The sequence below is a fragment of the Rattus norvegicus genome, chromosome 17 (genome assembly GCF_036323735.1).
Source record: "Rattus norvegicus strain BN/NHsdMcwi chromosome 17, GRCr8, whole genome shotgun sequence".
Taxonomy (NCBI): Eukaryota; Metazoa; Chordata; class Mammalia; order Rodentia; family Muridae; genus Rattus; species Rattus norvegicus.
The window spans coordinates 19,772,724-19,786,382 of NC_086035.1; the positions used below are offsets into that span (position 1 = coordinate 19,772,724).

A 13,659-nucleotide genomic window follows, 5' to 3' on the forward strand; every position below is an offset into this window, starting at 1 on the left:
TCATTGCTGGCTTCTTTGTCTAAAATTACGCCTTAAATATCTCTCTAAGTATATCACCACCCCCACGTCTATCTGGCTATTCCAAGTTTTACTTCTGGTCTACTCTACTGAAGTAATTTTGTGACAGCTCTCCCTGCTCCCACACTCCCCTGTTCCTGTCTCTGTGTCTCACAGTACATGGGAGTGACTTGTCTTTTACATGTATAAATCAACCTATGTCACTCCCCTGCCCTAAACTTTCCCGCAATGCCCTCCTCATGCATAAAATGCTGTGGCAGCCTGACTGTGTTTTGAATGCTCAGTCCCCCGCTTTTGGAATCTATTTTGAAGGCTGTGGATCTTTAGGAAGTGGCTTGGGTGGCAGAAGTTCACTGGGAGCAGGTATCTGGGGTCTACTCCCACCTTTGCTTCGTATTCTGTTTCCGGTCCACTGTGATGTGGAGAGTCTAGATCCTTCCACCAGTCTGGATAGAACCACTCCCACCACCGTTCCTTTCCTGCCACGGCAGAAGAAATCATTCTGAAAATGAACGAAAGTAAACATGTCCTCCTTTGAGTTGCTTCTGTCCTGCATTCAGTGATGCAGAAACAGCTAACGAAAGCTCAGTTCCCTTTATCTTTCTCTCCGCCACCTACCTGGGATCTCTCCTCCGGCCACACTGGCCCTGAGCTCCTGTTCAAAACCCTCTTACACAGACAGCGGAGTGCTCAGAAATGCTGGTACTGAATGCCAAGCCTCGTCTCAATGTGACGATGTCCCCTCCTGAGGAGGGTACCATCTTTGATACCCCCTTTCCTTTTACCCTTATCTAATACCCTACTGATGTACCTTATATTGGCTCTTTTCCGTTTGTTTTTCTCTAGGGGTAGGGAGGTATAGTAGTTAGTTCCAGATGACAAAACAAGTATTACAGACCAAAGGTAGTTGAAAAAAAAACCAAATAGATGCTTAGTTTTTTCATAGTTCTGGGATCTAAAAATCCATGGTCCAGGAGCTATCAGGATTTGTTTCTGAAGAAGCTTCTCTTCCCGGCTTTAGACGGCTGCTTTCCTGTGTTCTCAAGGGGCCTTTGCGTGTTCACCTTAGGAGAGAGAGAGAAAGCTCATGGTGTCTCTTCTCTTATGACGATGTCAGTTATCACACACGGCCCTGCCTTAACAATAGCCCTTAGCTTTTACTGCTTCTCTAAAAGCCTCTCCCCCCAAATACAGTCACATCGAAGGTTATGACTTCCACATACAGGTTCCAGGAGCACAGTTCAGTCTGCAACAAAGGTTAACCCTTACAGCAAGGACATTGCCCTTTCTGTTTACTGTTATTTCAGAACCGATGTTGAGAAAAAAAATACCCAAAGCATCAACTTTGCAATCAATTAATGTGGATTCCAGCTCAGACTCCAAAGCCTTAACAGCCGTGTGACTTCAGGCATCTCCTAAGCTTTTCTTAGACTGACCCTTGCCTTGGTGCTGGGCTTCTCCTCTGCCACATAAAAATAGTAGCAATCTTTTTCTATAGATTAGAAAGGAAACCATACGTAACATTCGAGCATGATACATGAATAATAAAAAGCCTGAGACCAATGTATGATAATCGATAATAATAATAATAATAATAATAATAATAAACACAAACCTACTTTCCATTTCACAGGAGCTGAAAGGGTCTTGATAAAAATCCCCTATGCAAACTCCACTGCCCTCCATCTTCCTTATCAATGGGATGCCTGTGTTCTTGGCTGCTGCAGTATTCCCAGATAAAGCTGCCCTATCCCAGCCTTCCTCGCCAATAATGAAGGCCGTGGTGTGTATCTGTTAAGTGATCTGAAAACAGAAGTGCTATAAGCCTAAGATGTAAGGTTCTCAGAATAGCAGATAAAAATATAAGACTCCTAGATAAATTTGAATTTCAGATAAACAATAACTTTTTCCAGTATAAATACGTTCCAAATAGTGCGCGAGAAGCAATTGTGGTTTATTTGCAATTCCAATGTAACTGAACATCTTTGATTTCTATCTGGAAGTGTTTTCCTGAGCAGTACACTTGAAAAATGTCCCCTTAAATATTAGCATTCTCCATAGAAACAGGATCAATAGTATATACGTCTATATATAGACGATAGATGGAAAGATACTTCAGTTGTAGGGAGTTGGCTCATGGGAGCTGACGGATTCTGAGGCCTAGAGTCAGCATGTTAGAAACCCTGTGCTAGAACTCAGCTCTAAAATTCCTGTGTGTTAACGGCTTAGTCCTTAGCTCAGCGTTGTTGGGAGGCAGAGGAGTGTGGAGGAGGTATTAGGATATAATCTTAGATCATTGGGGACATCCCTTAAAGAGGATTGTGGGACACTGGTGGTTTATCCCCTCCACCTCCTCCTTTTTTAATAAAGTCTGTCCAGTAGCCCTAGCTGTTCTAGAGTTCACTACATAGACCAGGCTGATCTCAAACACAGAGATTCAACCCCCTCTGTCTCCCAGGTGCTGGGGTTAAGTGTAGACCACATGTCCTGTTCTGGTCTCTTCCTCTTTCTGGTTCCCATCCGCCATGAGAAGAGGGGCTTGCTTGCCTAATACTTTCTGTTCTATGATCTATTGCCCCAAATCAACTAGGCCAACCAGCCACAGGTTCGAGTTCTGACATTGTAAGCACAGAAAACTGAATTCGATGGCCATGGTTGATATCATAGTGGGAACGATAATGCTGTGAGTCTCAACCTGAAACTCAGGACCTCAGAGCCCAGAGCAGTTGGTGCTCTCATTCAAGCAAAGGCAGGATGAGGGTTATGATAAGAATTGAAGACCATTACCAAGAAAGAAAATGGTTTCTTACTCCAAAGAACATCAAACTTCTGTTCTATCCAGGCCTTCAGCTGACTGACAGAAACCCACCTATATTAATGAGGGCACTGTGATTCTCTTGGTCTATAGATTCAATTGCTGGCTTCATCCAAACAAAGTCACAAAAAACACTCAGAATTATATCTGCCCAAATACTTGGGCACCCCTCAGCCTGGTCAAGTTAGCACCTAGAATGAAGCATTGCAGGTGAAAAGCCATTTTAACTTCACCTGCCTTCTTCCCTTCAGTTGTGTCTTCTTCCTAAATGCAGCTTCCCTCTAACCTTGTGAACTTGGCTTCTAAGAAGAATGGGTCAGAAAGCTAAAATAGTCTAGGTTTATGCTGCTCAGAACCTTCAACTAGTAGCTTTCAGATTTTTTTTCATAATATGTAAGAAATGACATGTATGCATTCATGTGCTGAGAGGCCACCATGGACATAGAAAGGGAATCCAAAATGACTTGCACAGACATGCTGCAATAGCAGCGAAGGCTGACTTCCATTTCTGTGTTGTGTCAGCATCAATCAGAAACAGGCAACATAAACACTAAGAGATTAAACTCTATGAATGTGCCCGGATGCCCACAGGCCTATGTAGACAAAACTTACGCTACTTAAATGTTCATGCATCCCAACAGTTCAGTGTTTCTGTTCTTCTGGCCAAGGGGCTAAATCACATATAAACTCACACTTCAATCTAGACTTTGAGATGTACATAGCCAGTTCTATGCCTTGGTTCCTGTCTTAGTCAGGGACAAAACACTATGACCAAAAAGCAAGTTGGGGAGAAGGATTTACTTAGCTTACACTTCCAGATCATAGTCCATCATTGGCGGAAGTCAGGACTAGAACTCAAGCAGGGCTGGAACCTGAAGGAGCTGATGCAGAGGCCATGAAGGGGTGCTGCTTACTGGCTTGCTTCCCCTGGCTTGCCCAGTCTGTTTTCTTATAGAACCCAGGACCACCAGCCTAGAGATACCATCACCCACCATGAGTGGGGCCCTCTCCCAATTATCATGAATTGAGAAAATGCCTTACAGGGGATCTCATGGAAACATTGCTTTCAACTGAGGTTCATTCCTCTCTGAAGATTCCAGCTTGTGCCAACTTGATGCACAAAACCAGCCAGGACAGCCCCTGAGCCTAGCCAGATGGTGAGATTTCTGAGAGTTGAGAATTCGTTCTCACCACCATTGAACTGCTCAGTAGACAGGGGACGCTCACTCACTGGCACACGTGACTGAGCTTGGAGACCTGACACATTATTGAATGGAGATAACATTTTATTCAATAATATGCACCTCGGTTATAGACTATAAAGCAGGAGTCTATCACGCAGAAAGAACTTTCCAGAAGAAAAAATGGTCCATTGCATTGCACCATAAAGAAGGAAAATGTTAGAGATCATTCTTAAGAGGAAAGAGCTTGGACTTGCTGTCGTTGGTAGGGATGTTCCCATCCACCCCAGCACCAGCGTATTCGCACAGCTGGGGAATGGTTCAGCAATGGCAGACTCACACAGACACCTGGGAGCTCAGCACTGAGAAAAATGGTTGAGAGACTAGACTGTAAGAGAAAGCATAAGCCACTTGCGTGCTGGGAATAAGCTCACAGGAGGAGTGAATCATCTGTATGGACTAGGAATGAAGTTGGGTTTTCCAAGGCAGTGAGTCCTGTCTATCACTCATCAGCACCGCCCCTCACTGTTTGCTGCATTCTTCTGTTTTGTTGCAATCAGGCGTTTTGGTTGGTTGGTTGGTTTTGGTTTTGGGACTTTTGTTGTTGTTATTGTTGTTTGGTTTGGTTTGGGTTGGGTTGGGTTTTTTCAGGGGCTGGGAAAAAAGAACGAAAGAAAAAAGCGACCATGCCGTCCACAGATCCCCAGTCACTGCTTCATTTCTGTTAAAACCGAGAGCTCAGAAGGACACTGGAGACACCCCTCTGGGTTCTGGGTCATGGCTCCTCGGTAGAGTACAGCCTACTACCCAGGGCTGACAGCATTTTCTGAAGCAGTCAGAGGTGGAGGACCGAGCAATCTATGAAGGACTACTTTCTTTTTCATATTTGAAATCAGCTCTGCCTGGTATTGAGCAAAGGAGGGTTTATTCCCTCCTTCCTGGAAAGGAACACATAGCTTACAACAAATGAACCGTAATAAATTCAGAGAAAGGACTGTTCTGCCTCCTAAGAATGATCCCAACCGCCCTTTCTGACCTCTGCAGGCACTCGGATGTTGTGGTAAATATTAAAAAACACCTAACCTTTTATCCCACAATACTGCCGGCACCTGCAGGGTCACATGACACTGCAGGGTACCTTATCTCAGTGGCTCCGGGCTGCCCCAAGTACGCTCAGACCCAGGTGATCTGCGAGCCGTTCCAGCGGGGCACCTTGCCATGCTGGTCCCTGGAGTTGGTGCCGGCACAGGTGGGCCATATGGAGCTAACCATAATTTAACTCTGGTTGGTATCTCTCCTGTCAGCTCTCTACTAGCTGCAAACTCTCTGGTTCCAGCTATCTGGTAAAATCAAGACTACAAACTGCAAGCCTACAGTCAGATTTATATGTTAAATTCTCAATCCACAATACATCCACACGATAAACTCATAACCAATTGATAAAGACATAAACTGCCCACTGAGATAATATATATTGACCTAGAAATCCATCCCTTAAGAAATATTCGTAGCAACCTGTATCTATGTAGAGATGCATGGTGAGGATCGTTTACATCTGCCTCTAAGTTGTCTCTCCTCTTTTGCCTCTCCCTCCCCTTCTAAAACCTCTGTTCCTGCCTCCCTTCCTTCTCATCCAATGACAGGCCTCGTTGTGTCTTGTGTCTCCTTTCACCTGCATAATGACATCAAACTACACTCAGTTAGATACATACACACAAATCCCTAAAATATGTATATGTGTTTGTGCATGTGTATGTGTGTACACATGTGTGTGTGTGTGTGTGTGTGTGTGTGTGTGTGCATATGTCACACAGATATGGATGCCCATAGAAGTCATGCAAAGGAGTCATATCCCCTGGAGCTGGAGTTACGGGCAGTTATGTACCCCATGATGTAGGTGCTGGGAACTGAACTTGGATCCTCTGAGCCCATTTCTCCAGACCCAGAATAGTCTGGGGAAGAAAAAGATTGAAGACACAAACTCTCAAGTAGAAATACCTGTTTCCATGCTGACAGTCTACTAAGTTACAGTTTGGAAGAAGAAACTGGAAAAGGTGGCTGACTACAGATTTCAGATTTTTGATCTGGAGAATCCGTGATGGGGAGGCCTAACAAAACTCCAGAATGACTGTACAGGAGGAAGGAAAACCAGTAGACAGTTCATAGGTTGTACACTAAACCTGTGAGGAGGAACCTGTGAGAAGGATGTGAGATTAGAGCACTCAACTACCCTGTACTGACAAGCAGGCTGCCTTTGACGATGGATTTCAGCCCTCTCTAAAGCTTGGGATTATTCTGCATGGGGATCTTCCTCTCTGGAGGTAAAATATAAGAATGAGAACAAGGTAGGGGTTACTTTAAAACACCCATGCTGAGGTTCCACCCCAAGGGATTGGATTGGAGCTGAGGTGGTAGAATTATCTTTTAACTTCAAGGGAAGTTCTACTATGCAACTATAATTGAGAACCAGACACTAGGGTATCCCCACTTCCTGGTCAAAGAAATGACTACAGTTTTAACTGACCAGTCTTTGTTGCTCAGTCTTCTGCTTATTGAATTGTTTATCATGGGACCTGCATTGCATTGCCTCCCACAATCTACCTACAAGCTTCTGGCTTCGGGTTTGCTACGATCAGTCATTAAGAGAAGAAAGTGCACGTGCTAGTGGGAACAACGTATTCGGCCTCCTGTTTCAGAGCATCCATCCATCATGGCAGGTTCTCTGGCAAGACAGAGAGCAGCATGGCAGCAGAAGTGTGTAGCACAGGCTGTTAACCTCATGGAAAACAGGAAGCAGAAAAGGAGGATGCAGGAAGGCCAGGGGAAGACATTACCCCAAGGATACACCATCAATGATTTCCTCCAACTAGATCCTACCTAACTCCCACCTTTCACCAGCTCCCAACAGTGCCGCCTATCAGTGAGAGGGTGTGGTTGGTGACTGCCTTTCTGTGTGTTTATTTCACTTACATGATGTTCTTCCATTCCACCCACATTCTTATAAATGACAGATTTTTAAGGCTGGATGTGTGTGAACCACTTCCTTTATCCATTCATATGATCATAGACACCGAAGTCAACTCCATAGCTGTTGTGAGCAGAGAGCCCTTATCTTCCTCTCTGGGAACATAGGAAACCCGTATCTTTTCTGCATATTGATCTCAAATATTTTGAATTTTTGAGGTAAATATGCAGGAGTGAGATTGTTGAATCCCCAATACCTTTTAGTTTGGTTGGTTGGGTGGGTGGGTGGTTGGGTGGGTGGTTGGTTGGGTGGTTGGTTGGTTGGTTTTGGATGGGAAAAGAAGGCATTACTTCATTTATAAAGTCTTTTGCTATATTAAATGCTAGAGGAAATGAAAATGCATAGTTTGGGAGGCAGGGAAGAGAAAATGCAGGGAACAGCTTTGATCAAAATGCAAAAGGCTAGGGAGATGGCTCTGTGAAAAAACTGCTAATTAAGGGCGAAGTCTACCCATAACCCCTAGGCTCTGTGCAATAGGGAGACTCCCTTCTTTAGCAGGTTTTCTCCTTCTCTGACATTGTCTGGGGGATCCTAAGCCCCCACACTTGCCTCTTCCTGAGGAATGTCATGTAGCCTCAGTTAGATTATAGGACCAATTTCCTTTCCTCTGACAAAACCTGTTCAGTCAGCATCTGAGATTCCTGAAACGCTTCCCCGTGCAAACGAGGTATTTCAGATACCCTAAGCCCCCAGCCAATGACCTTTGCCCACCAGGGTGTCTCTACTCTCCTCAGTCCCCCAAAACTTCATAAGCCTTCAATCACCCTCAGTTAAGTTGATCTCCTACTGACTACAATCCCAGGGTGGTTTACTCACCGTAAGTATTCACAGGACTGTATGGCTGACAACTCACAAGAGTGGGGAGACCCACATGGTTCAGTTAATAGTGCTAGCCATACAAGCATGGGGACCTGAGCTGGGGTTCCTAGCATTCACACAAAGGCCAGGCACAGTAACACCAGTATTAGAGACAGACAGGCAGATTCCTGAAGTTCATTGACATACACAACCTCGCCAAATCAAAGCATTCCAGTTCAACAAGAGCCTTATCTCAAAAATATGGTGAAGGACTACATCCAAAGCCAACCTCTGGCCTCCATATGCACATCTGCACACACACACGTACACACACATGTGCACACTTGAGCACACACACAGACACACATGGACACAGCACACATACACATGCTCATAAACACACACACACAAACCTGAACAAACACATGCATATCAAGCAAGTGCATACCTCACATGCACTAAAATAAAATGCAAGACCACAAATGATTAGGAAAGACACAGATGAGATAACATGTTGTGAGATCTAGGAAGAGAGATTTAGTTGCACAGTCACTGAATGGCATTTCTTCCCACTGAATGCCTCACTCGCCTCTACTATACCTGTTCACAAGGGAAGGCTTTGAACAACCTACCTTCCTGATGATCTCTAACCATGAACAGACCTCCTGAACACTGCAAGGCCTGCAACTTCCTCACTCTATTTGGACAGGGTCCATTAAATCAAAATTATATCATTCACATAAAATAAAAAAGAATGGTGCTTTTATAAATGACCTGACCATATCCTATGGACACATCAATTTTCAGAAACATAAAATTAGAAAAAGTTTTCCATCAAACTTCAAATTTTCCAAGCTCCAGGGTGCAGGCGAGAGATTGTTTTCATGATTATAGTAATTTTCCTGAATGCCAATGGGCCTGAGTTCTGGTGAGGAGCTTTCTCTTTGCTAACCTGAATGACTCTAGCCCACATGGCTCTCCCTTTGGGGAACAGAAGAACTGTTTGTAGCCATTCAGCACCTTCCTTCCAAATATGACTCTCTGTACTTTCATCTCGGGAGCTGACAGGGTTTTTACTGCATGCCATTGGGTCTCTAAGAATATCACAGAGGGCAGTAGACGGGAGCGGGCAGGAAATGGTGCTTTCTGGACTCACATCAACAAGACCTCCCAAAGGCCTCTTGATTTGTTTATGAGTGACACTGATTAAAATAATGCGTGAGGTTCCTTTTAAATGTGCCCAAGGCTTACCTGTGCTAAGAAGAAAGCAATTGCAACGCCAGATAGAAGATTAAAGGAGAGAAGATTATAGGATTTCCTATGTGGGAAATCATAACCTCCATTGTGACATTTGGAAGGTGGGACTTGTCAGAGATGGTGAAGACTTTTCAAGGAGATTGGTGACCTTATAAAAAGAGTCTGATGTCAACTATCTAACCCTAAAGGGAACGAGAGAGAGAGAGAGAGAGAGAGAGAGAGAGAGAGAGAGAGAGAGAGAAGAAGAAGAAGAAGAAGAAGAAGAAGAAGAAGAAGAAGAGGAGGAGGAGGAGGAGGAGGAGGAGGAGGAGGAAGAAGAAGAAGAAGAAGAAGAAGAAGAAGAAGAAGAGAGAGAGAGAGAGAGAGAGAGAGAGAGAGAGAGAGAGAGAAAGCGCTGGTTCTAGAGCCAAATTTAAAGGACAGTGGCTTGGGAACACAGGCTTAGGTCACCCAAATTCAGAGATGGAAGTGGTTTCATGAAGGTTTATAATTCTACAGACCAAAAAGAATCATAAGTCAAGACCAGTTTAAGATACATGGGTGGATGCATCAGAGAGGTGGCTACAGCAAGATGGGAGAGCTGTTTTATGGGCTCAAGATGCTATCCAGCGAGATTCTTAGCTCCTGGTTAGTGGAAGCCAGGGGGATCTGTTAAATTGATAGATTCTGAAAGAGCTTTAAGTCTAGTATAATAGTCACAGGATATTACATCAGACGCAGGGTCAGAATGGCCGTTTAGGGATGGGGTGCTAAAGTTGGCCTGGGATAAGGCAATTGGCCTCTGGACTCTCAGCACCTCAATCTTTCTACATCAGTTCTGAATAGTCAATCAGGGTCTGAAGACACAACTTCTTTCCAGAAAATTTCCTTAAGACCAGCAAGCTGCGGGGCGTGCCTAATGAGATCATGGGTAAACAACCAATCAGGTGTGGATGCGCCGTGCTAGGGTGTATATAAGCCGCGCCATGCCGGCGCCCCTGGCCCTCCCTTTTTAATAAATAATAAACATTTTGGCTACAGAAAAAAAAAAAAAAAGACCAGCAAGCTGCTTAGTTCTCTTTCTACCACAAGAGAAATGAGACGTTGTCTGGCCGCAACCAGAAGGAGGAAGTTCAAATATTGTCACCGTCTAGCCTCAGGAGCTGATGATGAGTCCTGTGGTGGCCGATATTTCCTTACAGCAGCCTAGGCTGACTAAATAGGGATTTTCTTTGACAAGTAGAAGAGGGAACTCTTTGTCTGGAGGATAAATAGACATCAGCTAGGTCAACAGAAGGCAAGGAAAGTATTTGCAAAGGCCTTTTAGCAGATAGGACTGTGGTAAATAGAAGTCAGAGTTTGTCAGCATGACTAGAATAGAGTATTGGGAGTAAAGAGCATGATCTAAGACGGGGTTAGGGTGTTGGGACTAGTCCATTCAGCACTGCACAACACTGTTGAGGACTTTTTGTTTGCTTGCCTGCATCAAACAGAGAGAAATTCATGGAAAACTTTCAACCCGAAGAAGGGATTTGCAGTTTTGTCTTGCAAGGTGATCGCTCTCGGGGCACGGGAGGAGTGATATGCTACCCTAAGATGCAAAACAGCTACCATGTTCATCAGACAGACCAGCTGAGCTTGCCTCTCACAGTCCCTCACAGCCCAGGTATAAGGACTGTTTCCACTAACTCATAAGAGGGAAGGATGGGGAAGACCCTCTGAGCCTTACCTGAGATTCTAGCTGCTCCTAGCAGATGCTAGATGCTGCTAACGAAGTAGAAGACTTGCAGGAGTTGGGGGTGGAAGGGTATATCCTGAGGTGGCTGCCCCTCCAGCCATCTGTGTTCAATTCTGCCCTAACTACATGTAGCCTCTGGGCTCAGGAAGTGCTAGAATGTGTAAGTTAGGAGGCACTGACTGGAAAGAGGCTGAATCTGTGTAGCTATGAGGAAGCCATCATCCATGCTGGGTGAAGATTTTCTAGTGTGGTTACTATAGAGTCAACCACCCTTCCATCAGTAACCCTTCACTCATGGGCAATAAAGACCAATAAACACACCAGTTCCTCAATTGAGCTTTGGTACAGTCAAACTTTGGTCATTGGGACCTTATGGAGATGTAGAAAATCAGTTAAGGGATCATCACCATGGTCCATATGGGAGATAGTAGGAGTCTGAGTCCCAGTAGATATAAGACGGGGTTGGAGGAAAAAATCATTAGACCTTATGACAGTAGAAAGGGTTGGGGGTAGGGAAGATGGCATTTCTGTATTTCTGGCTTGTTTACTAGCTAATGGACCATTCACCCAGATGAATAAATTGGAGACCAGGGGAAAGAGGTTCAAGATAGGGAATGCTGTGTTCAGGAGGCCCTTAATAAATCTAAAAGAAGATATCTGGGAGGAAGTGGGCATGGGGTACTGCAAGCAGAAACATGACAGTCATGTGCTTGATGTTAAACCCAAGGTAGAGAAAGTACAAAGTCGCATAGGGAAATTGAAGTTGGGTAGAGTGAGGTACAACTACAAAGCAGAGGATATGGCCAGACCAGGGGAGGAAAGTTAAAGGGCCCAGGAGGATCCCTGGGAACATAATCAGGAGGTATACATGGTGAAGGCTGGCATGGTGGTACGTGCCAGTAATCCCAGCATTTGGGGAGAGAGAGAGAGAGAGAGAGAGAGAGAGAGAGAGAGAGAGAGAGAGAGAGAGAGAGAGAGAACACTGTGATCATTGGCACACACACACACACACACACACACACACACACACACACACACGTGCAGACACATTTTTTAAAGGATGGATATAAAAATAAGTCCTTCAGAAGGAAAGACAGCCCAGCAGCTAAGAGCATGAACAACTCTTACACAGGACACAGATTCAGTTCCTGGCACTCTGAGTCCTATATAACTGCCTATATATAACTCCAGCTTCAGGGGCATCCGATGCTCTAGGTATCCATGGGCACTTGTGCTCATGGGCCCATGCTCACACATAGACAATAGAAAAAGCAAGAAGTCCTTTGAACTGGTTGGTGAAGACACTATAGAGATCTCTGTAACAAATGATAGAATTCTCAAGCAGGTTTCTTATTAAAAGGAAAGAGAAAAGGTGGAGGGATGGGTTTACAAACATGACCATGCTTCTTGTGTCTGTGCTTCCGAGGGGAAAGGTGAGGGCTTTAGTAGTACAGAGTTGACCATGTTAGAGATTTGCAGGTAGCCTTTACAAACGAATAAGGGAAGCTATAGATGAGAGAGAGTGGGTCTCATGGCATTGGATCAGTGGAGCCTCAGCTCCCTGCCACTGTGCGTTTGTTTTCCAGGACTGACGGACTAATAGACTAAGCTACTTACCACAGCAGATACTCAGTGCTGGAAGCTTTGAGTCCAAAGTCAAGGTTTCAGCAGCGCAGCACTCCCAGCAAAGGCCATAGGAGAGATCCTTCCTTGACTCTGGCCAGCTGGTATACCCCGGAGCAGTAATTCACATTTCCTGAGGCAACACGAACAAATATGTATTCACCTCACGTTGAGAGCTCACCTAGACCCAAGGGATGATTTCATCTAAGTCCAGCCTGGTGAGGCAGTGAATCTCTCAGGTGTTACAGGAACACAGGTGACTTGGGTACCTGCATCGTGAGAGTGCCCTGGACAACCTGCAGGCAGCGATACCACTGAAGACTCTTTTCCAGCACTTGCCTACTGCTTACGTAACTTCCTGAGGGGACCCATACATCTTGTAAGTTCCTTTTAAGTTTCATGAGCCGTTACCCTTCCCTCTCCTCCCATGAGGAGATTTTTCAGCCTGATGGAAGCAACTATAAATTGTGAAACCCTCTCCTCTGGGTCTTATTCTAGTTTCTTGTCATACACAAACACTTGTTATTGGGGTCAAAACCCACCCTAAACCAGGAGGCCCTCACATCCTTAACACTTGCCTTGACAGAGACAACTTTTTCAAATAATCTCACATTCACAGGTTCCTTAGGCCTCGTCTTCATGGAATTATTTATTATTCGACCTAGGATTCCAGTCCCACCTCTTGGGGCATCATTTTATTTGATCTGAAAGCCTTTCTTCTCCAAACTTGAAAGCCAACAATCTAAGCCCTACTTTCACCACCAAAACCCAGAACAACTTAGTGAAATGGGGCACTGACTTTTCCATAAAGCACAGTGTCCTTCTCCCCCACTGTGAGGGAGCAGTTTCTGTCCAGTTGATGTCTCTAAGACTTAAACAAGACACATGAGAAGCACAAATGGCTCCTGAAGCTACTTGAGCAGATCTGAGTCTCTAGTACACTAGACAACATATATTGGGGTCCCAGTACACCAGAGACCGACAAAATGGCACCAGCCTAGAGTATTGCCAGTTTCCTGCCCCTTGTCCACAGACACACCACCAGGACATGCTGTTCCTCATATATACCTTTGCATGACTTGGGTCGCACACCATTTGGGCTCATTGGATGTTAGCACTGTGTGTCCTTAGCTGATTGGATGATGTATATAAACATGTCAGTGGACTTCCACATTGAACTAGATCTGCACCCCGATGCTGGTCTCCAGAGTCTGCTTCCTGGCTT

General features: G+C 44.9%; 1 long non-coding RNA gene across 1 annotated transcript; it reads right to left on the reverse strand.

The window, feature by feature from the left end:
- Nucleotides 1-46: 46 nt before the first annotated feature.
- On the reverse strand, nt 47-13,093 carry LOC120097842 (uncharacterized). Its single transcript, XR_005495651.2, has 4 exons — nt 12,429-13,093; nt 1,638-1,821; nt 830-1,082; nt 47-520 (listed from the first exon to the last, which is right to left on the reverse strand). It is a non-coding gene; the product is annotated as an uncharacterized LOC120097842 (long non-coding RNA).
- Between the last annotated feature and the right edge of the window lie 566 nt (nt 13,094-13,659).